This window comes from Lissotriton vulgaris, chromosome 2_1 (genome assembly GCF_964263255.1).
Source record: "Lissotriton vulgaris chromosome 2_1, aLisVul1.2, whole genome shotgun sequence".
Classification (NCBI taxonomy): Eukaryota; Metazoa; Chordata; class Amphibia; order Caudata; family Salamandridae; genus Lissotriton; species Lissotriton vulgaris.
The window spans coordinates 624,209,676-624,232,334 of NC_141687.1; the positions used below are offsets into that span (position 1 = coordinate 624,209,676).

General features: G+C 44.6%; 1 protein-coding gene across 3 annotated transcripts in view; it reads left to right on the forward strand.

Annotated features, from left to right (window-relative positions):
- Window positions 1-2,680: 2,680 nt before the first annotated feature.
- The window catches only part of LOC147730877 (antizyme inhibitor 2-like), a 170,087-nt gene continuing 150,108 nt past the window's right edge, over window positions 2,681-22,659 (forward strand). For 2 of the 3 annotated variants that reach the window (XM_086955738.1, XM_086955740.1), the window contains exon 1: window positions 13,046-13,177. The gene's annotated coding sequence lies outside the window, so the exon portion shown is untranslated. Of the gene's footprint in view, window positions 2,780-11,689; window positions 11,740-13,045; window positions 13,178-22,659 lie in introns of those variants that run through there. The other variant, XM_086955739.1, reaches the window with a different exon arrangement.

The window sequence follows — 22,659 nt, forward strand, 5'->3', positions numbered from 1 at the left end:
TCGGCGCCATTCAATAGACGGCCCTTCCCCCCATACCCCGCTACCTTCCGAACGTCTCTCCCTGCGGAGGCGCCTTTCCATCCCGACGATGAACCCGAAGGCGCCATGCACTTCCAAAAGAGGGGTCTGATCCCACCCCGCTAAAACGCCCCTTGATCACCGCCCTCACACGTAGCGGCGGACCCGCAGTTTCCCCCCTTCCTACCGCTACGTGCATCCCCCATTCGATCCACAGAACCCCGCGCCCACAAGACAGGATGACTGAGCCCCCCCCCGTGGTGGAACCACGGGCCCTGTCAACTCGGTATTCCCGAGGACGGGGCCCGGGGGAGGCCTTTCGATCCCTTACCTCAAGCGGAGCTGAAAACTGCGGGCCTCGCGTCTGGAGTCGTGGGGGTGAGGGAGAGGGCCTAGGGGGGCTAACGGGCCTAAGGCTGACGAGGGACAGCCTAACGACCGTAGTGGTAGAGGGGGCAGCAGCAAAGAGGACGCCGGGAGGGAGGAGCTCCCTTATAACCTCCCAGAAAAAAGGGGGGGGGGCCTGACCTAGCGTGACCCGCCTCCCCTGCCCCCTCCCTCCCACGGGCTGTCCTCGGTTCCCTGCGCCCTACTACGGGGTTTGCCCTCCCATGGGGGTCCCTTGCAGGGACCTCGGGCATCCCTCAAAGTCGGCGTCCGCACTGGATCCAGCTGCCAAACCAGTTATGCAGCGGGTCGAAGCACCAGGTACCAGTCCGGAAGCCCTTCTTCTTTCTTGTGAACCTGCAATAGATTAGGCACATCGTTACTACACCCCCCTTAATCCTTCCTGGGCTTCCCCTTTATCCTCAACTAGTTCCTCTTCCGCAATGCTACCATCATCACGATTCAATTGTGTAGCCTCCATCTCTATGCCCTCGTCACTTGCCCTCCTGTTAACGCGTGCTTCAGCACTTTCCCCCTACTGCAGATTAGCTCCTCTAGATCCAGCGCCGGGTTCCGCTGGGTCGCAAATCGCCCTTCTGCCCGTGATATGCTCTTGCCCTTTCTCTCCCACCACTTCCCCAGAGGCTACATCGAGCCAACTAGGCTGTCCCACAGCCGCAGTCACCTCTGACTGTCGTTTGGCAGTGTCCTGACCGTTCGACAATGCACTCCGGCTGGCTGCCTTTGCCCATGTCTTCTCTTCTCCTCGGTAGCGCGGAGCCGCATGGGAATCACCCAAGTCTGTTATATCCTATGCCTACTGATCTTGCAAGGAAAAAGTAAGTTCTGGCAATCTGGGGTTAGTCTCCCTGTCCACTCTTGCCCCCCCCCCTCCTTGGACCCAGACTTCCACTCAACATGATCTGAGCTCCCAGGGGGTCCTATCCAGCCAACCTCCCAGCTCTAATCATGCTGGTGGTCTCCACTGTGGCACCGCCCGATCCCCCCTTTTGGCAGACCTCCCACCCACATCACCTCCCCCTTCCATGCCTCATTCAGACCCCTGCTTCCCTCCTTGCTTTTATCCCCCAGAATGCCCTTCCCCTCCTTACCCCTTGGGCTAAACAATCCCTCAACCCCTTTCATCCTTTTCAGCTTCTCCTTGAGGGATGGCTCACTGCTGGTCTCGCTGCCCCGGAACCCAGACCGTCTCCCATGCCAACCCCCCCCACCCCCCCCCCCCCCCCCACACCTCTGTAGCCTCCCTCCCTCAACCCCCGCCGGACCGAGCACACTCCTTACCTCCCCCCACCTTTAAAGGAGCTCAGTCCGACCGTCGCCTAGTACTGGGATTCAGTTGCCAGAGAGAAGCACAAACAGGCTTTGCACTGCCAGCCTAATTCATTGTAATCCCCCCCCCCCCCCCCCCCCCCCCAGGCCCTGTACCTGACCCTGTTCCAACTTCATGTGCACGGGTACTGACCTTTTCCAAGAAAATGTGCGAGCACCGGCCCATTTAAAGCACTGCTGGGGACAGAAAGACGCAGGCAATGGTTCACCTTGACACAGAGGTTGTGACAAGGTCACACGCACGCTGTAGGTACACGTGAGCACCACGATAGGAAGACGTGTACGCTTGCATGTTAAATGTGAACAAGCAAAGTGGGAGGTAGAAATAATGGCACAAGAACACACAGAGACACGTGCAATTGTGGGGTCTTCAGATAGGGGCTCCATTGTTGAGACAAGTGGCAGGGGCATGGTTGTGTACATTGTTGATTGGAACAGCTGCAAGTTTACCAGAAGTTGGTTGGTGTTGCTAGTTGGGAACCTTGTGCAACGGGAGGGTAGACATGGTTGAGTTTGGTTACTTACAGATTCATACATATAGTCATAGGATGTAGGGGGAGTAGTAAGTTGGAAATAATGAAATGCAATACAGTTAAATGAGTCAGCTGCAGGGTGGGTATGCTGGGGGATGTAGAGATGGGGTAGGGACTATTTCATTATATGTATAGTGAGGTTTTCGTTTTGTAAGTCAGTTTTCCCAGAAAGTTTGTGATGTGCACCTGTTTCAATAAAGCAGTTGTTTTCACACAAAAAGTGGTCCGTTTTCTGTACTGCGCCCCTCCCTCCCAATCATACCAGGGGAAGAGAGGCTGGAACCTGAGATGTCAGTGGCTATAAAAAGCCCTCCCGGTGCTTTCTGCTGGTCCTCGCATGCCACAAGCACTTGCTCTTGTCTGTCCCTCTCTCTGTGAATGCTTCATGCAAAGCCAGTCCGTGGTGTAACTGGACACAACCTGGAGGGCAGCAACAACAGACCCTGCTGTCACATGGAGGAATTTAGTGGAGTCTTGACAACCTGGAGCAGGTTGGTATGGGATACGGGGTTTCAGTGTGGGCAAGGGGCAGTGGTGTGACTGAGAGCGCAGGAATGAGAAACTGCTCCAATCCAGGGCTTTTCTTTTTGAATTTGTTGTTTTCAGGTGTGTTACTTAATCAACTGAACCGGCTTAAGCAAACTAGGACTACAACTCCCGGAAGGCTTTGCGCTGTTAAATGAAAACCCAGTTCTAGAGCACTGCATTCTTGGTGACATGGAGCGTTTTGTAGCAGTGCAGCAGTTTTGAAAGCCCCCGCTGCAGAGTTCCTTGTATACCCAGTACTTTTCAGGCAACTATAAAAGTGTCAAGATAACTCTGGTGATTAATGTGCCTGCTGGAGAGAGATTGGAGTTTGGAGTTTTGTCTAGTGACAGTTTTGACTCATCTGTAGTGTCTTCCCAACCTGGGTACCCCCCAATGACTGCACCACACACAGAGCTTAGTATTACACATCTTTATTCTTCTGCATGTAATTTGAAACTCAACATTCTAAATCAGACTTCATTTTATTCTGCTCTAATACTTTTTACGCCACAGCTTTACAGAATCCATCAGGAGCCAAAAGAGTTCCATCATTGCTAACTTGCAAGACACTACATCTCCCCTTCTGTTAAATGAAAAATGTAAATTTGTTAAAATATGCAAATATATATATATCCATACTAATATAATAAAGAGAGAGCCCAAACCTTTGAGGCGGGTAATCTCAGGAACCACAGCACCAATCACAACACCCAATACAGCGTTGGAAAGGGCAGTTGCAGCAGAAGGACATAGGCTATGCAGACGCCCTCCATATACATTTAAAAGGTAAAAGAACAGTGCCAGCAAAGTAGTCCCTTGTGGGCGTTTCTGCGTTGTACTGTGGGCGTGTGCTGGGGGCATGACAAACGCTGGGGGCATGTGGTATGTTCCGCCCTTCATGCCATGTCTCATATTGTGTGCTAATCCCACCCTGCTCCCTTTAAATACCCCTGCACCCCATAATCATAACCCACCCATACTCCTTAAAATACCCCAACACCCTTAAACACTAACCCATCTTAACCCTATAAATATACCCTGTACCCCAAAACCCAAACCTATCCCTAAACCCTAAAAATACCCCGGTACCCCAAAACCCAAACCTAGCCCTGAACCCTATAAATACCCCTGTACCTCAAACCCCAAACCTACCCCTGAACCCTAAAAATACCCCTGTACACCAAAACCCAAACCTAGCCATGAACCCTAAAAATACACCTGTACCCCAAAACCCAAACCTACCCCTGAACCCTAAAAATACCCCTGTACCCCAAAACGCAAACCTAGGCCTGAACCCTAAAAATATCCCTGTACCTCAAAACCCAAACCTACCCCATAACCGTTAAAATACCCCTGTACCCCAAAACCCAAACCTACCCCTGAACCCTAAAAATACCCCTATACCCCAAAACCCAAACCTAGCCCTGAACCCTAAAATACCCCTGTATCCCAAAACCCATACCTATTCCTAATCCCTAAAACTACCCCTGCACCCCATAACCCAAAACTATATCTGAACCCTTAAAATACCCAAACACCCCAAAACATATACATCAGTACCCCAAAACATATACCCCTGTACCCATACTTACCTTATCCAAACATTAAAAAAACATGCTTTTACCATTCATGCATTTACAACGAATTTTGTTGTAAATGTATGCGTGGTAAAAGCATATAAAATGTAATGGCATGCGTTATAATGGCATTGCGGAGTCATGGTACTTTCGTAATGAAAGTATGCGGAGTGATGGTATGCGGAAAGAAAGTTGCGGAATAATGGGTGTTTACCCTCCCCCGGTAAGTACATTGGTGGCACGGAGGCCCACATCTCCGCAACATACTCATATTTTTTCACCACCCATTTGAAAAATGCACAAGTCTCTCTCATTGATGGCCAGCACCGACATACACTTTTAGAGACACCTCCCGCCACAAGTTCTAGAATTGCGAACTTTAGAGCTGGGGAGCTACGTTCGAATCTTGGCATCAGCTCAACATCCTGTAATTCCAGACAAGTCGCTTTGTCTCCCCGTGCCTACCACAAATGAATGTGTTTTTCTGTAATGCAAATTGTGTTCATGCCATGTTGTCGAGTTCGTGCCATATAATATTGCAAGGAAAAATATAGTAGGGAAACTCGAGTTCACACACTACTGAACGCGCACTCTTAAGTGCATCAGCAGTGCACTGTGAATCGGAGCGTTTCACAGGCCAGTCACAGATAAGAAATGCTATCAAAACGAAATCCTACAAAACAATATACTACTGGCCGGCAGCAATTCATACCCGGACAACGTTGGGACGGGCTGCTAGTATATATATATGTATATATATATATATATATATATACACGTATAAAAATATATATATTGCAGTTTTTGGAAGTATTCCACAAGAGGACGGATATATATATATATATATATATATATATATATATATATATATATATATATATATATATATATATATATATATATATATATATATATTCCCAGTATGGGTGCTCAGCACTTGAGGATGCACACGCGATGACCTCTATCTATTATATCGGGCAATCGTAGAAACCTCTTGAGTTTTCGCCTGACGCGTTTCGGATGATTCCTTATTCATAGGCTCACTCCACAATTTGCATATCAGCTGACACTTTATTTAAATGCTCCAATGAGCTTGTTACTTGCTTGCTCCAACGCTTGCTGGGACTTGTAGTGACATGCCGCTGCCTCCTACCCAAATGGGATGAGGCAAGTAAATGTTCCTTCAGTGCAGAATGCGCTGTGATGTGCCACTTTCTGCCCATCTCAAATTCAGTCTCGCCACAAGCAGCAACGCCATGATTTGCGCGCTGAGCACACATACTGGGTATATATATATATATATATATATATATATATATATATATATATATATATATATATATATATATATATATATATATATATATATATACTACTATTATAAAGGAAGAACTTTGAGGCTTTGAGGCGGGTAAACTCTGGAACCACAGCGCCAATCCACACACCTGATACATCGTTGGAATCCTCAGAGTGCGCAGATGGACATAGGCTATATAAAGTTAAAAAATACTTTATATTTAAAAAATGTACATTATAAAAAAAGTAGTCCCCTCGAAGTAGCGCCGGCCGCAACCTGCGTGCTGGCGTCAGGAGCACGGGGAGGAGCGGCGGACATGGCACGGGGGAGGAGCGGTGACGAGCGGAGAGGAGCGGTGGACTGAGGAGCGGCAGCTGAGGTAAGGCAGCGGGGGTCGGGGCAGGCGGGGGGGACGGGGTGATGTAGGCTCCAAACTACCACGATCAAGCTCATTAGTTTTACCTCAAACACAGCTCAGGAAGTTGAACTGCAGAGCGCCAGCGTTTCACCGTTTCAGCTTTAAGGGTTTAGGTTGACACGCGGGCATTATGTTACCATGCTGGAATCTCGGCACGCCGAGCTCCGTCAAGGGTAAACCCCGCTCAAAGAGACCCCACAGGCGAAAGTGATCCGTCAACCTCGGAGCCGTGTTTAAATGTGCCCTCTTTTCGTGGTACTTTTCATGTGGATGGGGAAAGCAAACAGCCCGAAGCGCACTGCTGTGACTATCATATGTCGCCTTTTTAAGGCTCCGGGGGACAATGTCGGTGCAGGCGGTGGTCGGGGCAGGCGGGCGGGAATGGGGAAAGCAAGCAGCCCGAAGGAAAGCCAGGAAATCTGGTTCGGTTTATCCCCACTCTAAACACATGGAAATGGTAATTTCCAGGCGAAGGCTGGAGTAATAGCTGCAATACAGTGAGACGGTTTTACATTATAGTGCACCGCTGTGACTATCATATGTCGCTTTTTAAGGCTCCGGGGGACAATGTCGGGGCAGGCTGGGGTCGGGGCAGGCAAGGGGCGGGGGGGGCCCGAATTGCTGGACAATGTCGGGGCAGGCGGGGGTCAGGGAAGCCTGATTGCTCCCGGACAAGGTCGGGACGGGCTGCTAGTATATATATATATATATAATTAAATCTCTTCAGTCAATCCTTTTGGCACTTTAATTGTTCAACGTGCTCTTGTAATTGGAAACTGGGAACTGTCGCCATCAATGTCAAGGATCTGCATTGACACTGGAGAGGCAACAGCAGTCTCTGGTCTCTAGACCTGTTGAATGTTGAGTTAATGTGAGAATGATTTCTAGTAGTAGACTTCCCAGGGCGCTGGGCAGTCACCATGTGTCCCTTGGTAGACACCACTTGAAATGTTTCTTCATCAATGGAGCATCAGATTTTGTTTTTCGCATCTGGTGTGCAAGCACATGATCTACTCTCTTAAAGATTATGTTTTTGGCATGTTGCTTATGTCAGCATATCCTTTCGTCTTTTGTTTAGGAACCAAGTCCATCTCATGAGTTGAGTTATCGTCTTTCTCTCTCTGATCGGTAAACTGAGGTATCTTGGTTGTCATTGCTCTCTCAAACATCAATGTCGCAGGACTTTTACATTGTGGTCAAGTGAGGTGTTTAACAATAAACTCTTATGGTTGAATTTAACACAGTTTTTAGATTGTGCTTTTCTAGATAAGCACGCTGCGCTGTTTTCTTTAACATACTCATAAAGCGGTCAACAAGTCCATTGGCCTGCTGCCACAGAGGGGTGCACTTCTGATGCTTTTCTATTCAGATGCTCTAAGAAATCTTTGAACTCATGAATGTTAAGCAGCGGGCCATTGTCAGATTTCAATATGGCTGGAACACTCCATGTCGCAAAGATGCCAGAGTCTTTAAATGGCTCGGTCTTGAGTGATAGATGAGAGATTCTCAATGAATGGAAATCATGAGTATTCGTCACAATCACCATATGATGATGTCCAATGTCAAGTATACAGAAAAAGTAAATGATTACTCTTTCGCTCTCGCTTCGGGAGTTTGACATGAAGTAGAAAGGCAGTTGCACAGATGGCAGGCCTTTAATTCCTTTTCAACCCGTTCATTGAGATACAGAAACCAGACTTGGTCTCAGAGAGCTCATGTTGTGGCAACAGTTCCACAATGTCCTTCCTGGGCAACTTCAAACCTTTTCTGCCACAGACTTTTTGGAATCAGGATTCAAGACCCTCACAGTATAACTCCTTCCTGAGTTAAGGACAGTTCATTGTTGATATTTTTGTATTATTGACCTTCACCATCACTGGTGAGAGATCGAGAGTGTTGGTTTCTATGACTGATGTGTGATTATATCTTTCAACCTTAGCATATTACTATCATGACTCGTGTCAGTGATAATCTGGGCTGGTGTTTTTGATTTTACCATGAAATTGATATGGGCTTCAGCCGTCTTAGATGGAGTACCCTAACGTTGTATAGGTACTCTGGAAAAGTTTCCACATCAGAGAAGAATGCGACTTGACTACGATACAGGATCCACCGTACATGGGGACGTGAGACTGTTTTCCTTAAAGGCATTATCGGTCTCCATTAGAGACAACAAAGCTAAAAGATAGAATACGGGTGATTAAGGACACTCCACAGGATACCAATCACAGAATAGACACATGAAGTATAGCACCTAATCTGGAGAGTAAAAGCGATGGTCTTCTGGATGTGATTTTATTAAGCTCCTGTGGGGGTGTGAAAGCAAGAAACACTTTGGAATCTTGCCATGGAGTAACTGGTATCCGGCAAGTCTCGTGTTTTTAGATAAAATTGTCCAATCAATTTATGGGTATGAAAGAGACAGAAAATGTTGTCTTGATAAAGGTGGTACACATTTAGTTATACACTGAAACGCGTCGACGCATCTGTTAAAAGTCAAACTCAAGGAACAATGTGCCAGAACTGATCTACAGGACTCTGGTGTTGCTTATCTTGATTCCTATGAATTGACCCATCGATGATTGTATATGAAATCACAGACTTTGAGCCTCTTTCTTGTTTTTTAATTGTATAATGTATGCAAATGTTTATGAAATAACATTCTCGATGTATTGTTTTTAATGTTTTTAACTGATTTTGGATACTAATAAATATACAGACTGTGATATTGAATTGCTCAGGTTTGTTCACAACTATTGTGAAGTGGTAATTTATATTTAGGACTTTTTGAATATATAGATGACACGAGTGACAACTAAAGGGTGAGGCATGAATGTGTGAATTCAGTATGTATAACTAGGAGTTTGATTGTTTGACCCAAGGGATATTTTACTTTTAGACTCTGGAAAAGTAGTCAGAAGAGTTCTGATCCTTCCCTGGATTATGCAGATTGCTATAATTGTACGCTTGTAATCGTAGTCCCCATTGCTCAATGAAAGGAGGCATCTTGGTCTTTGGATTGCCAAATATAGTTAGTAAAGCTTGATGATCAGTTACCAGCATAAAAGGCTTTCCGTACAGGAATACATGGAAATGTTCACAAACCCAGACCATGGCTAAACTTTCTTTTTCAGGTTGTGAATAAGCTCATTCTGTTTGGGATCAACTCCTACTTGCATATATCACAATAGGCTTTTGAACATTCGGGTGTCCTCTGTGCCGTGCAAGAATAGCACCTAACCCGACAGGGCTAGCATAGACAACAATTTCTGTATGAAGCTTTGGCTTGAAATACTCCATTTCACTTGCATTCTTAAAGGCTTGTTTGATTTTCTTAAGAAGTTTCTCACATTCATGTGACTAATGAAATAAGACATTCTTTTTTGTCAACTCTCTCAATGGAGCGCTTACAGTGGCAAAATCTTGTATATATCTGGAACAGTAGCTGGCCACGCCAAGAAATGAACGCATCATAGAAACATCTTGTGGGGGATCAGCATTTGACAGCACTTGTACTTTAGCAGGATGAGGTGTCATACACCCATTAGAAAAGATATGGCCAAAGAATTTGAACTTTGTCTTGTAGAAATCACATTTATCTGCACTCGAAGCCGAACCTGCAACATACTTGTACAAGAGCTTTATTGTGTTCTTTTTGGTTAGCTTCGAAAACCAATATGTCAGCATTGTAATTGAACTCATTAATGACAGGCTGTATGATACATAGAATGACGTCTTGAAAAAGTTCTGCAGTTCATCCCATACCAAAACATAGTCTTTTGTATTGAAACACACCAACATGTGTAGAAAAGCTTGCAATATACCAATTTTCTTTGAGTTCGAACTGGTGATACCCTTTATTCAAATCAAAACGAGAGAAGAGCTTTGCACCATTTAATTGCTTAATCATGTCATCAAAGTTTGGACCTGGATGTTGTTCTAGTTCAATTGCCTTGTTTGCCTGATGCATGTCAACGTATATGGGTACAACTTCTTCACTGTCCTTTTTGGGCACTACCAAAATGGGAGAAACCCATGGCGTAGGACTAGTAGACCTCTTAATGATGTAATGCTTAAGTTACCATTCAAGTTCTAGTTGAACTCCATCTTATAAATGAAAAGCAATTAGTCTATTTCTTTGAACAACAGGAAGGACGTCCTCATTAATATGCAACTTTACTTTCATAGTCTTAAGCTTTTATAAGGCATGCAACAATGAAGTGGGTTGATTTACTGTTTCATGGTGAGCATTAATGTTGTAGCTTACGGTAATCAGTCCCATAACAGCAGCTGTGCTGAAACTGAGTAGACAGGCATCTGATGCTGTACATTGAAGCACAATGATGGATGCATGCACTTTCGTTTTCTTGTGTTTCATCGTTGCTACAAATGAACCATGACTTTTCAAGGGTGTTTATACAGCCCATTCATACACCTTGGTTTGTAATGGCATGAGTTCCAGTAATGGAGACAATTTGTTATATTTCTCCTCAGGCATAAAGTTTGTCGAAGACAAGTATCAAACAACCATTTACTTTCATTGTAATTTTCAGACAATGTTTGAATGACTTTAGTGCTTAAGCATGTCGCCTTTTCTTTGACACATTTTTCTTCACATGTGGCCAGTCCAATATGCGCAGGGTTTCCTGAGGTAAACATCAACATGATACAACCATTTTCTGCATTTGTACTTGATACTGGTGTAGAAGAACTGTTTGACGATGATTTAGATGACAATCAACCTCATTCAGTGTTGATTTATCTGAACTAATGTCGCTGCTTGGCCTTGTTGGGGCGTGTTGTACGTTGCTTCTGGAATGTTCCAGTGGCCATTTTGTTTTTGTGCCGTAACACACTTGCTTATTCCTTTGCTTTGCAAATTGCCACAGAATAATTCACCTTCCCATATCCTTTATATATCTGTCCAATGTCAGGGTATTTACCTTTATGTGGATTGAATATCCACATCTAAAACCCAATTTCTTTTTACGTGTAGACTTCAACTTGTGTCCTTTTGTCTTTGGCTTTGGATTACTTTCCACATGCATGACTGATTCATTCTGGGCACTTCTGGCATCTATGTCAGCAGCTTGTCTATTGGCACACTCCAGCTCTGGCAGCCATTAACACTCGCTCTAGACTAAGGGCCTGATTTAGATCTCAGCAGACGGGTTACTCCATCGAAAGGATGACAGATATCCTGTCCGCCGAACTATAAATCTCATAGAATACAATGGGATTTATAGTTCAGCAGACAGGATATCCGTCGTTGTTGTGATGGAGTCGCCCATCTTCCAAGATCTAAATCAGGCCCTAAGATTTTCTCTCAGCATTCCCCATCTGAATGAATCAGTCATGCATCCATCAATAACACTAAGACATATAGCTACTTTCTCATTGAATTCATTGAAATTACAGTGTTCGATGAGTGTGTTGAGTCTCTCAACAAATTCATCTATGGATTCACCAGCTTTCTGTTGTTCTTGACTGAAAATGTATCTTTTGTAATCTACATTGGGTATTGGATTGAACTTGAGATTCAAAGTTACTTTTACCTGACAGTATGTTATTTCTTTGTCAGTTCGCTGCATCTTCCTTATTACTGCCACCTTCACCAGCAAGATTTTAGAGGTATTTGATAATCTTTTTGTTATGAGACTTTTCAAGTCCATCAATGAAATCTTCAAATGTCTATACCTACACAATGCATTTATTGCCAATATTTTGCTTTTTGGTGGTTTCAAGACTGCAACAGCGTTGTAGACCAGTGCAGAACTTAATAACACTGTTGGTGGATCATTGTGACTTGGTTTAGGTAACTCATCTGTAGGACCTTGCAACATGCTGGCCTCTGGAACATCCTTAATGATTGCTGCCATCTGAAAAATATTAGTACCCCAAGAGTCGCTCCTGGCTATTTATTCTTCAACACATGTGAAGTTGTTCTGAGCCCCACTTTGCTGTTTTGGTGGCTTGGCAAGCACAACCTTGGGCACGTCTCTTTGATCCACTTCACTGAGTGCAGCGGTACAATGACTCTCTTTAATGATTTCTGCAAGATAATTATTTCTTCCTTTGTTAGTGTCAAGTTGCACGTTCTGACACATGGTTTATCTTCGCCTTGCAGGGCTTCTATTTGTAGCGTTATTTTGTTATTGTTTTGATTATCAATGACTGCTCTTTTAAAACTTGGTGGTATCCGCATTCAGCATTAACACTCCGTATAACGTCAGGCCAGCACTGCAATGCCTGACGGGCACCCTATGAGAGGCTCTTTGTGAAGGAGCTTTTTCCCAAGCCATATAGGTGAGGTGAATGTGAGGGGCCTAGTGGTGTATATGTGAGGTGATGTGAGGAGAAATAAAATGTGGCGAGGTGGTGCTCAAAAATGAATTTCAATCTACGAGCCCATAGAGTGCCCGTTAGGCATTGCAGTGGGGGCGTGACGAGGAGCAAGCCCTATGATGAAGCATGACACACAAATGGGTGCGTAAGGGCCCCACTTCCCAAATTGGGAGACACCCACACTCCACTACAAACCTAGCCTCCTTCTCTTCTTTCCCCACCCTACAGGAACTGCATATTCCTTCAGTGCTACATCATGGAAGGTGATAGTAAGGGAATCATTGAAGAGCCCCAACAAAGACTGTATTTTCCGGGTACACTGTAAAGTTTTCATTTACTATGTTGTAAAAGCTAATACAATTGAACATATAATTAAATATGTGTTGTATAATGAGCATTTTAGCCCAATTTGTTGGGGGGAGGAAACCCCCTCCACCCAAACTCTCAGGCTCGCTTCCTGCACTCTCTATGCTCCATACGTGGGCTGGTCTGACACAATTTGCCTGGGCTGCTTTAGGTTCCCCGGCCAGCAGGAAATCCAGCTGTTGGTTGCTTTAAATAGCCCTCCTGCTGCCTTGCATGCCACAAGCACTTTCTCATGTCTGTCTCTCTGCGAACCCGGTCAGTGGTGTGACTGGACCTAAGCTGAAGGGGAGCGACAACAGACCCTGCTGCCCCACGGAGGACTTCAGTGGAGTCTTGAAAACTTGGAGCAAGGGTTCAGGTTGGTATCAGGATATAGGGCTGCAGCATGGGTGCAGCAGTGGTGTCACTGAGAGCGGGAGAATGAGGAACTGCTCCAAATTTGGGGCTTTTCATTTTCAAATCATTGTTTTGGGTGTGTTACTTAATCAACTGGACCGGATAAAGCAAACTAGGACTACAAATCCCAGAAGGTTTTAGCTTGCTAAATGAGAACCTAGTTATAAAGTGCTGCATCCTAGGTGACATGGAGTCATCATCTGGCATCTCGAAGAGTTGCAGAGCAGAGTGCTGTAGAGAGTGTAGTGACGTAGAGAGAGCTATGGTGAAAAGTGGCGTGGTGTACAGTGGCATAAAGTGCTGAACATCAGAGTATAGTGGCGCAGATTACAGTGGTGCAGAGTAGTGGGCGTAGACTGCAGTGGCATAGAGGGAATTGATTTTGACCAAAGTGGTGTGGAGTACATTGGCATAGAGTGCAGTGGTGCAGAGTAGAGTGGAGAGGCATAGAGTGGAGTGATGCAGGGACAAGTGGAATAGCACAGTGTTGTGGTTTACAGTGCACTGGCATAAAGTGTAGTAGCCAGACTGCAGGGTCTATGCTGAAGAGGAGTACAGTGCAGTGGTGCAGACTGTCTTGGCATAGAGTGCATTGGTGTCAAGTGGTGCAGCGGCATAGAGCAAAGGGGCACAGAGTGGAGTGGCGTGGAGTTCAGTGGGGGAGAGTGCAGTGTTGCAGAGTAGAGTGTTGTATAGTGCATTGGAGTAGAGTGGTGTAAAATGTATTGGAGTGCAGTGCTGTAGAATAGAGTGGTGCAGGGTAAAAGGTCAAAGACAGCAGTGGTCTAGAGGACAGTGGTGAAGAGTAAAATACAGCGGTGTAGAGTTCAGTTTCAGAGAGAGCAGTGTTGCAGAGAAGAGTGTAGTAGAGTGAAGTGGTTTAGCCTGTATAGAGTGCAGTGGCATAGATTGTTGCAGATTAGAGTATCGTGGCGTACCGTACAGTGGTGCAGAGTAGACTGGCATAGAGTGCAGTGGTGTATAGTAGAGTGGCGTACAGTGCAGTGGCATAGACTGTATTGGTTTTGGGTAAAGTGGTGTAGAGTTCATTGGCTTATAGTGTAGTGCTGTAGTATAGGGTAGTGAAGAGTAGAGTGGAGTGGCTCAGGGTACATTGCAGTGGCGTAGAGTAGAAAAGCGCAAAGTGGAATAGAGTGGGGTAGAGTGCATTGGCATAGAATAGACTGTTTCAGAGTAGAGTGAAGTAGGGTAGAGTGCAGTCTCGTAGAGTGGAGTGATGTAGAGTGCCGTAAAGTGTAGTGGCATATAGTGCATTGGTGGCATAGAGTGCAGTGGAGTATCATAAAGTAGAGTGGTTCAGAGTAGAATGCAGTGTCATAGAGTGCAGTAGTGCAGAGCAGAGTCAGGTAAAGTTCAATGGCAGAGAGTGCAGTGCATCGAAGAAGAGTGTAGTACAGTGCAGTGGTGGAGAGTGTTGCAGATTAGAGCATAGTAACATGCAGTGCAGTGGCATAAAGTGTATTGGTTTTGCGTAAAGTAGTGTAGAGTGCAGTAGCGTACAGTAATGTGGTGAACAGTAGAGTGTAGTGGCTCAGGGTAGATTGCAGTGGATAGAATTGAGTGGCATAGGGTAAAAAAGCACAGAGTGGAATAGATTGGCGGAGAGTGCAGTGGCATAGAGTAGACTGATCAGAGTAGAGTGAAGTAGCATAGAGTACAGTGGCATAGAGTATATTGTAGTGTCATAGAGTGCAGTGGTTCTAAGTAGATTAGAGTGGTTTAGAGTGGATTGGCACAGAGTGCAGTGGCGTATATTGGAGTGGGGTAGAGTGGATTGGTTTACAGTGTAGTAGAGTGCAGTCGTGCAGAGCAGAGTTGTGCAGGGTAGAGTGCAGTGGCGAAGTGTGGAGTGATGCACAGCAGAGTGGTGTAGAGTGTGGTGGCGTAGAGTCATAGAGTGCATTGTCACACCGTGGCGTAGAGTGGTGCAGAGTATAGTGCAGTGGCATGGAGTGCAGTGGCATAGAGTAGAGTGACATAGAGTTCAGTGGCAGAGAGTACAGTGTTGTAGAGTAGACTGTTGTAGAGTACACTGGTGTATAGTAGGCTGGCATAGACTGCAGTGGTGTAAACTGATGCAGAGTAGAGTAACGTAGAGAGCAAATGTGTACAGTACAGTGGTGCAGAGTAGAACAGGGATGTAAAGTGTAGTGACTTAGGGTGCAATGGTGTAGAGTGCAGCAGCGTAGAGTGTTGTGAAGTAGAGAATAGGGGTGTAGAATGCAGTGGTGCAGAGATGATTGGTGTAGAGTGCATTGGGTTTTAAGAAAAGTCATGTTGAGTGCACTGGCGTAGAGTGCAGTGATGCAGAGTAGAGTGCATTGGTGTAGAGTAAATTGCAGTGGAGCAGAGTAGAGCGGTGCAGAGTTGATTGTTTCAGAGTAGAATAAAGTGACGTAGAGTGGAGTGGTGCATGGTAGAGTGGAGTGAAGCAGGGCATACTGCAGTGGACTAGAGTGCAGTGGTGAAGATAAGATTAAAGTAGAATGACATTGTTATGAACCCCAATATAGGCCTAGGTAGCTATACGACCTTTTACCTTCATTTGTCCTACCTTGCTCTGCATCATGGTTCTAGCACTGACCTTTTACCCACTTTTACCCAGTTATGTGCTGAATGAATTTCGATCTTGGAAACTAGCCCCTATTATTGTGCATGAGGATTCTTAAAAAAGTCCCCTGCACATTAAGTACATGACAGAATGCACATACCCTGCGTAAAAATCATGGTCATTTTCATCCTACGGTGAAATACCTACTTTGCATAATTGCAGGTATTTATTTAGGCTCATGTAAGGAACCCTGAGGCTATCCTTTTGGTATAAAAGAACCATACAGACCAATAGATCGCTAAGAGGAGATGCTTCCATGCTGACATAAGGCACTGAGGTCCCTGCACGCAAAAACTCCTGCACGCAATGGTCAGACATCCCTTGCGGGGTGTCCAACTCGAGACCAAGACAGGGATCTTTGTTCTCTCCCATCAGATAATGGGGTTGACTCTTTCCTAGGAATTCTTGTCTTTGCACCCACTTACATGCTAGGTACACTTAGGTAGGGTTTTCACCGTAGGAGTAGGCTTGATTACCGTAATGTCTATAAGCCTGCATAGATTCAGTGTTTTAGCACCATGGTAGAATTCTACCTTTTATTTACTCTGTTAGTGCCTGTAATCTTATATGTCTGTTTCTGTCTAATGATTGTTGCAGCAAACATGTTTTTTAGTAGAATGACGCTTGTGGTTCAATAAATGCTTATTGAAAACGTCCCCATCGTTTGTTCTATGTATTTCTCTGAGACTACTACGATTTACTGAGCGAAAAGTACTACCCTGTTTCCACGATCCCTGAAGGGTCAAGGGCTGTCATGTTCTACAGTTACCAGAAACTATTCGCTTCTTGGCAAGGTTAGAGGTCTTATGTTGGCACTGTGAGCTAGCCAGTTTAAAGGCTAACATATCCTCTGGGGTGTCTGGAATCAGTCTGGACACCAATCCCTTAGCTTATGTTGTCTAAACATGCAGATCCTATGTATTATTAGGAACTACACAACAGCATAGAGTGGAGTAGAGCAAAGTAGAGTGCATTGACGTAGAGTGCAGTGGCATATAGTGCATTGTTGTAGGGTACAATGGTCAGAGTGTAGCGGAGTGGCAAAGATGGGAGAGGTGTAGAGTGCAGTGGTGCGTAGTAGAGTGGGGTACAACACCTTGTCACAGAGTAGAGTGATGCGTTGTAGAGTAGGGAGCCGCAGAGTGGAATGGTGCAGAGTAGAGTACAGTGACGCAGTGTGGAGTGGCTTAGATTGGTGTGGCGTAATGTGGAGTGGTGCAGCGTAGAGTGTAGTGGTATAAAGTGGATTATGAATTGTGTGGTAGCACACTGCAACCATTACAGACAACACATCTTCAATAGAAATGACTATTGCATTTGCCCAGACATTCAAATTTACTGATAAAAGTATACAGTGCACAAGTGATAATATATGGAAATGTCATCACCTAGTGTATTGATGTGTTTTGATCCTATTTCATTATTTATTTCCGCCACACTTCAGAATGACAAAAAAATAGCTTTAATTTTTACTTTCCTAATTCTGATATATTCTGAAATATGAGCACAGTTCATTTTTGTTGTCTGCTAGAAAAAAGCCTTTAGTTTCACAGCAAGATTGTTACATAAATTCTCTCACTTTGAAGTCAGAGAATGAAAAGTAAACACCAACCTCCCTGGATAACAAAGCCTGACATTTGAACTCTGTTTTGTCTGCATAGCAAATGTATCATATAAGAACAAGGTTTAAAGGCATGTTACAGAAATCCACTACTGATAGAAGAATAGAGTAAGGTGTGTCCTTCGGAGACTTCATGACCTCATTAGACCTGAAAATTAATACTCAAAAATCCCAGGTCATGATTGTCGGACCGACCAGCAGAAAAAGGAAACTATTGACTTTTTCTTGCACAGGTAAAGAAGTAAAGAGGGTCCCAATTTTCACCTATCTGGGGTTCATCTTTGATGATAGAGGAACCTGGTGCCCACAACACAAGTCAAAAAGCCTCGCAGTAGCACTTTTGGCTGCAGCCCTGTTAAGCTTTGCTAAAAGGATGGGGGCTCGACCAATGGAGGCTATCCTTAAAGTATATAAAGCCAAATGTTTGGCTATAGCCTCCTATGGCTCAGCTATCTGGGGTTATAGCAAATCTGATGATATCCCGAAGGTGGAGAACACATTTTTTAGATCTTTGCTCTCTGTTCCCCAGTCTACCCCCACTTTTACAATACATTCAGAGCTAGGTATGGGGTTTGTGACAGACTTAATAAAATCTGCACCTGTAATTTGCTGGTTAAAAACATGGCTTAACCAGGAAATCTCCTTAAATCACCTAATTCTCAAAGACTGCCTTGCTCTGGACAGAGCTCATAGAGTCCCATGGGTGGTTTATGTTAAAGCAATGCTTATGAGTGTGGGGCGCATTGAGTTGTTTCATTTTCCAGAACGTATAAAAAAGGAGGATGTCTTGGAGATAAAATGCGCACTGGTAAACCTTTTCACGGCAGAGCGGGAGGAGTTAGAGATGAGAAAAACATCTGTTAGAAGGAACTATGCACTCATAACTGTTCCAGGTCCTGAACCTTATCTCGTTTTTGTAACTAGACCATTTCATCGCTTTCTCCTAACTAGATTTCGTTTTAATTTGATACATTTTATGTTGGGATCTTATCCTAATTGGGATACTCCATCAAATGCTAATCCATGCGATTGCGATCACTTTTCTATGCAGGACACACTCCATTTTATTATGTTCTGCGAACACTACGCACTGATTAGGAAAAAATATTTGTTACCTATTTTACGGGAGTCGGGCTTTCTACAGGTGAGGCCAGCACTCCTGTTTTTACAACTTTTATCTAGTGCGCGCATAACATTTCATGTGGCAAGCTTCTTAGTGGCAGGTGTTCGAATTAATAAGAAGCGCTCTAATTTACGATTCAGACCCATCGCAATCATTTGATATCAGTAGCCTTGGTGCCTTTTTTAAACTCTGAAGCTGATTTTTAAATGGAATTTTTTTTTTTATGTTTTATTGAACACATGAGACATGTTCATTTTAAATTTGATATGTCTTTACCTTTTATCATTGTAATTGATTGTAATCATATGTATCGTTGTATTGTATTAATTGTGATTACTTGTATCTTGTGTCTTTTTCTGATTTTTATTAATCGAATAAAAGTGATTGACTGACTGACTGAGTAAGGTGTGGGCAAGTGAAGGGACAAACTCAAGCTTGACAGCCTAAAACAAATAAAGCCAGCAATAGAAAGCAAGCAAATGCAAGTTACAAACCTCAAAGCCAATGGTAAGCAATTGGCAGAATGCATTCCCAGGGAAGCTTTCTGAATGTCTCCAAGATGTTGTTAGCAAGACTGGAAGCTTTGACGTAAAAAATGGTCCACATTTGCAAATTTAGGCAGTTTTGAACTTCTGAAGACAAGCTATATGGGTGTTTGTTTGCTTGGTGTGGGAGACTGCATGCGTTACTTACCATTGGATTTGTGCTTTGTAATTTACATTTGTTTGCTTTCTATTCGCTGGCTTTATTCGTTGTAGCCCTTGAAGCACTTTTTGGTTAACAGAGCAAAAGAAACAACAGAACCCTGCCGACGCTAGATCAGAATAGGTCCCATATAGGGATCCTTTAATTTTTAGAGGGCAACAATAAGCAGTTTCAAAGCCAAAACAACACTAGGTAGTCTTGAAATGTAATGTTTATTTATCATTTCGTTCAAGTTTTTTATAGGATTTCATGATTTTGGAAGTTTTATGAAAGACATAACATATTTTAAAATCTATACAAAATTCAGATAAATACACCTAATAAAGTCCCACACTTTCCACGCATATCACTCACTCAAAACCACAATCATATCCATTGGACTATCTGTCATTCACACAATCTTTCATATCCTCATACAAAAAAACAAAAAACAGGTACATCAGTGCTTCTATGTGAAATTGAGATGGTCAACAATTCATAAACACAGAGGGGTGCTGGGCAGATGGAAGATGGAACACAGGATCAAAGGATGTACAATAGATCCTGTCGCCAATAAGAACTCCGCCGACGAGCGTTTCGGTATATTGGCCAACACAGGACACACCTTCGTCAGGGCGATGAGGTTCACATGGAGCACTTCCTTTTTACCACCTCACTGATCGGCTCCTTCTATTTTTACATGAGTGGTTGCTTTGCAGTAACTCTTTTTTAGGTCGAGCAGACCTACATTCAATGCGTAAGCATTGATGGTGTCTGCTTTAGACCTATTGTCACCCGTATTTAGGAATGAAGACACGAGTCAGATGCGCGCTTTTGCAGTCTCTGTTTTGACCACGGGAGCGCGCGTCTGAGCCACGCTTGCGCAGGCGAACTCCCAGCCCCTGCTTTCGCTTCGCTCGCGTTACGGTGCACACACACAGACACAGACAGCCCCCACCCCTCTGCATGCACGCACACACACACACACACACACACAGGCGCGCGCATGCACACGCAGGCACACACTTACAGGCACACAGCCCCCCCCCCCCCCTTTACCTCACCGGAGTCGGACTCGGGCTCGCACCATCTGCCAAGGGAGTCCCGCAGAGCACTCCAGCTCCTCTGCCACTCTACCAAGAAGCGGAGCTCTCCCCATAGGCATGGGGGCCCCGCAGTCTCCCCGCTGGTCTTCACCCGGGCCCCCTCCTGGGACCCGGGACTTCATGCGGCACTTCTCTTCTCCGGGCTCGTGCTCGTCAAAACGAAACTGAAGAGTGGCGCGCATGCGCAGGCAGCCCCCGCCCTCCCACTCCTCACAGGCCGGTGTTCTAACTATATTTCCACCCCTGTCGTTTTGTACACCCCCTACGTCAGAGGGGTGTCGATTCATGCAGGTTCTGCCTGTGTATTCGTACTTCCCCGTCTGGCTGCACACCCTACCAGTGTCACTCACTGTGCGCATGCATGCTTGTAACACATGTGATGTGTTGCAGATCAAAAGAGACAGCAACTGAGCCAGGCACCGATAAGAGACAGCCTGCTCCGAAGGACGTCTCCAAACTCTGCACAGAAGGATATTTTGTAAATTAATGATACCTCTACAAAATACTAGTAAAACTCTGTGTGTTGATGGATTGATGGACAGGCATCCAGAAAGAAGAACAACTTGTTTTTACTTCCCGTTGTAGTTCGGTGGTTGTGTAGTCGTCACCAGTCCTTTAGGTATATGAGTGCACTTCACTCACAGTTGCCACTTTACTGCTTCGTAGCGGTGAAACATGGATTGCACTGAGCATTGCCTGTATAAATCTATTCCCTACGGTAAGAGTGATGGACAGACATCAGTCAAAATATCACACAAAATGGCGTGATAAGTTAATTTGATTGAAAGATTAAAACGACGTCCTCTAAGAGATCGTAGTAACGGCGACAGAGCTTTAGTATCTTTGCATGATAGGTGCGGCCAACGTTTTAGCTGTGCTCAAGCGCGAAATGTATAGCGCTTAATCTGTGCAAGAAAGAGTGCCGGTGCCCGCAGCTATTCTCCTAAACCTGTGGCTGTGCTTAATTTGTAAATGAAAAGGCACCGGTGCCCGAAGCTATTCTCAGAAGTCTTGAGCTCTTGAGCAGTGCTTAATTTGTACAAGAAAGAGTGCCGATGCCCGAAGCTATTCTGAGAAGCCCAGTAACAGTCCTTAATTTTTACAAGAACGAGAGCCAGTGCTGAAGCTATACTCAATTCAATTCAAAAGTCTTTATTTCGATCGAGTTTTTACAATCATAACAAGTGCATAATAAAAACAGATTACATCAAAACTTTTTTTTAAAAGATTGTCACATACAAATTTCTAACAAATGGTAAAAAGCATTTCGAATTAAGAAAAGACAGTTGATATCTATTAAATAAGAATTACAAAGATAACTCAGGTGGTTGTAAGCGGATTTTCAAACATGCTTTTAAGAAACAAGCTATACATTTAGCAGCAAATCGAGTTTCTAAAAACTGTAAAGCCAGGAGCGCAGGCCTGCATCTTCTCAGGCCCATTTGTCGGAGGAGTGGGGTCTCATAGTAGCTACAAAACAATGTTACATGTAGGGTAGACTGATGTGCAATTCCATCACAGGGACATCTAATCAATTTGTGAGACCAGTTTGAAACCCCAGGAAAAGAAACAAGACGGTAGAAGGAGTCAAAACGAAACCTGGTTAAGACATACTTTTCGTGGTTTGACAGATAGAAGGACAAATACGACTGAATGCCGGGTGAGGTTTGTATCATCAGTAGATGAGTATTTGTACGTTTGTCTATCTCTGTGCATAAGCGTAGATCTCTAAGGTAATTTACACACAGATTCTTCAAGGCCTTCCTGGACATATCAAAAAGTGAAGAGGGGTCAGCAAAAAAAAGGAAGCAATTTAAATCTTTCAGGAGATTAACAACATACAGTAGCCATGGAATCTTTTTCCAGTGAGCCAGGGATAAGCAGTCAGTTATTAAAGACCGAGAAAGATGGCATTGCTCTTTAGTCCAAATACGGTGCCATAGGAGGATCGGCTGGTATCTGATGGTATCTGATAGATAATCCAAGCCGAGCTCGATATGGCAACCGTAGATTGGGGCGCTTTGAGGAAGCGCAAGAACGTATTTCAAAAACCCATTTTGAATTTTTTGGAGCTCACCAGAAGGAGCGTAACCCCAGACACCTGCCCCGTAAGTTGCTACGCTGTGGCATTTAGCGTGGTAGATTTTGAGCAACTCGGCGGGAGCGGGTTTGCCCAGTTTCCTAGAGAAAGACATCAGCGCCGCAGTTGTACGCTGGAATAACAGCTTTTTACTCGCAATGGCGGTTTTCCGGGTTGTTTGGTCATCTATGAGGATAC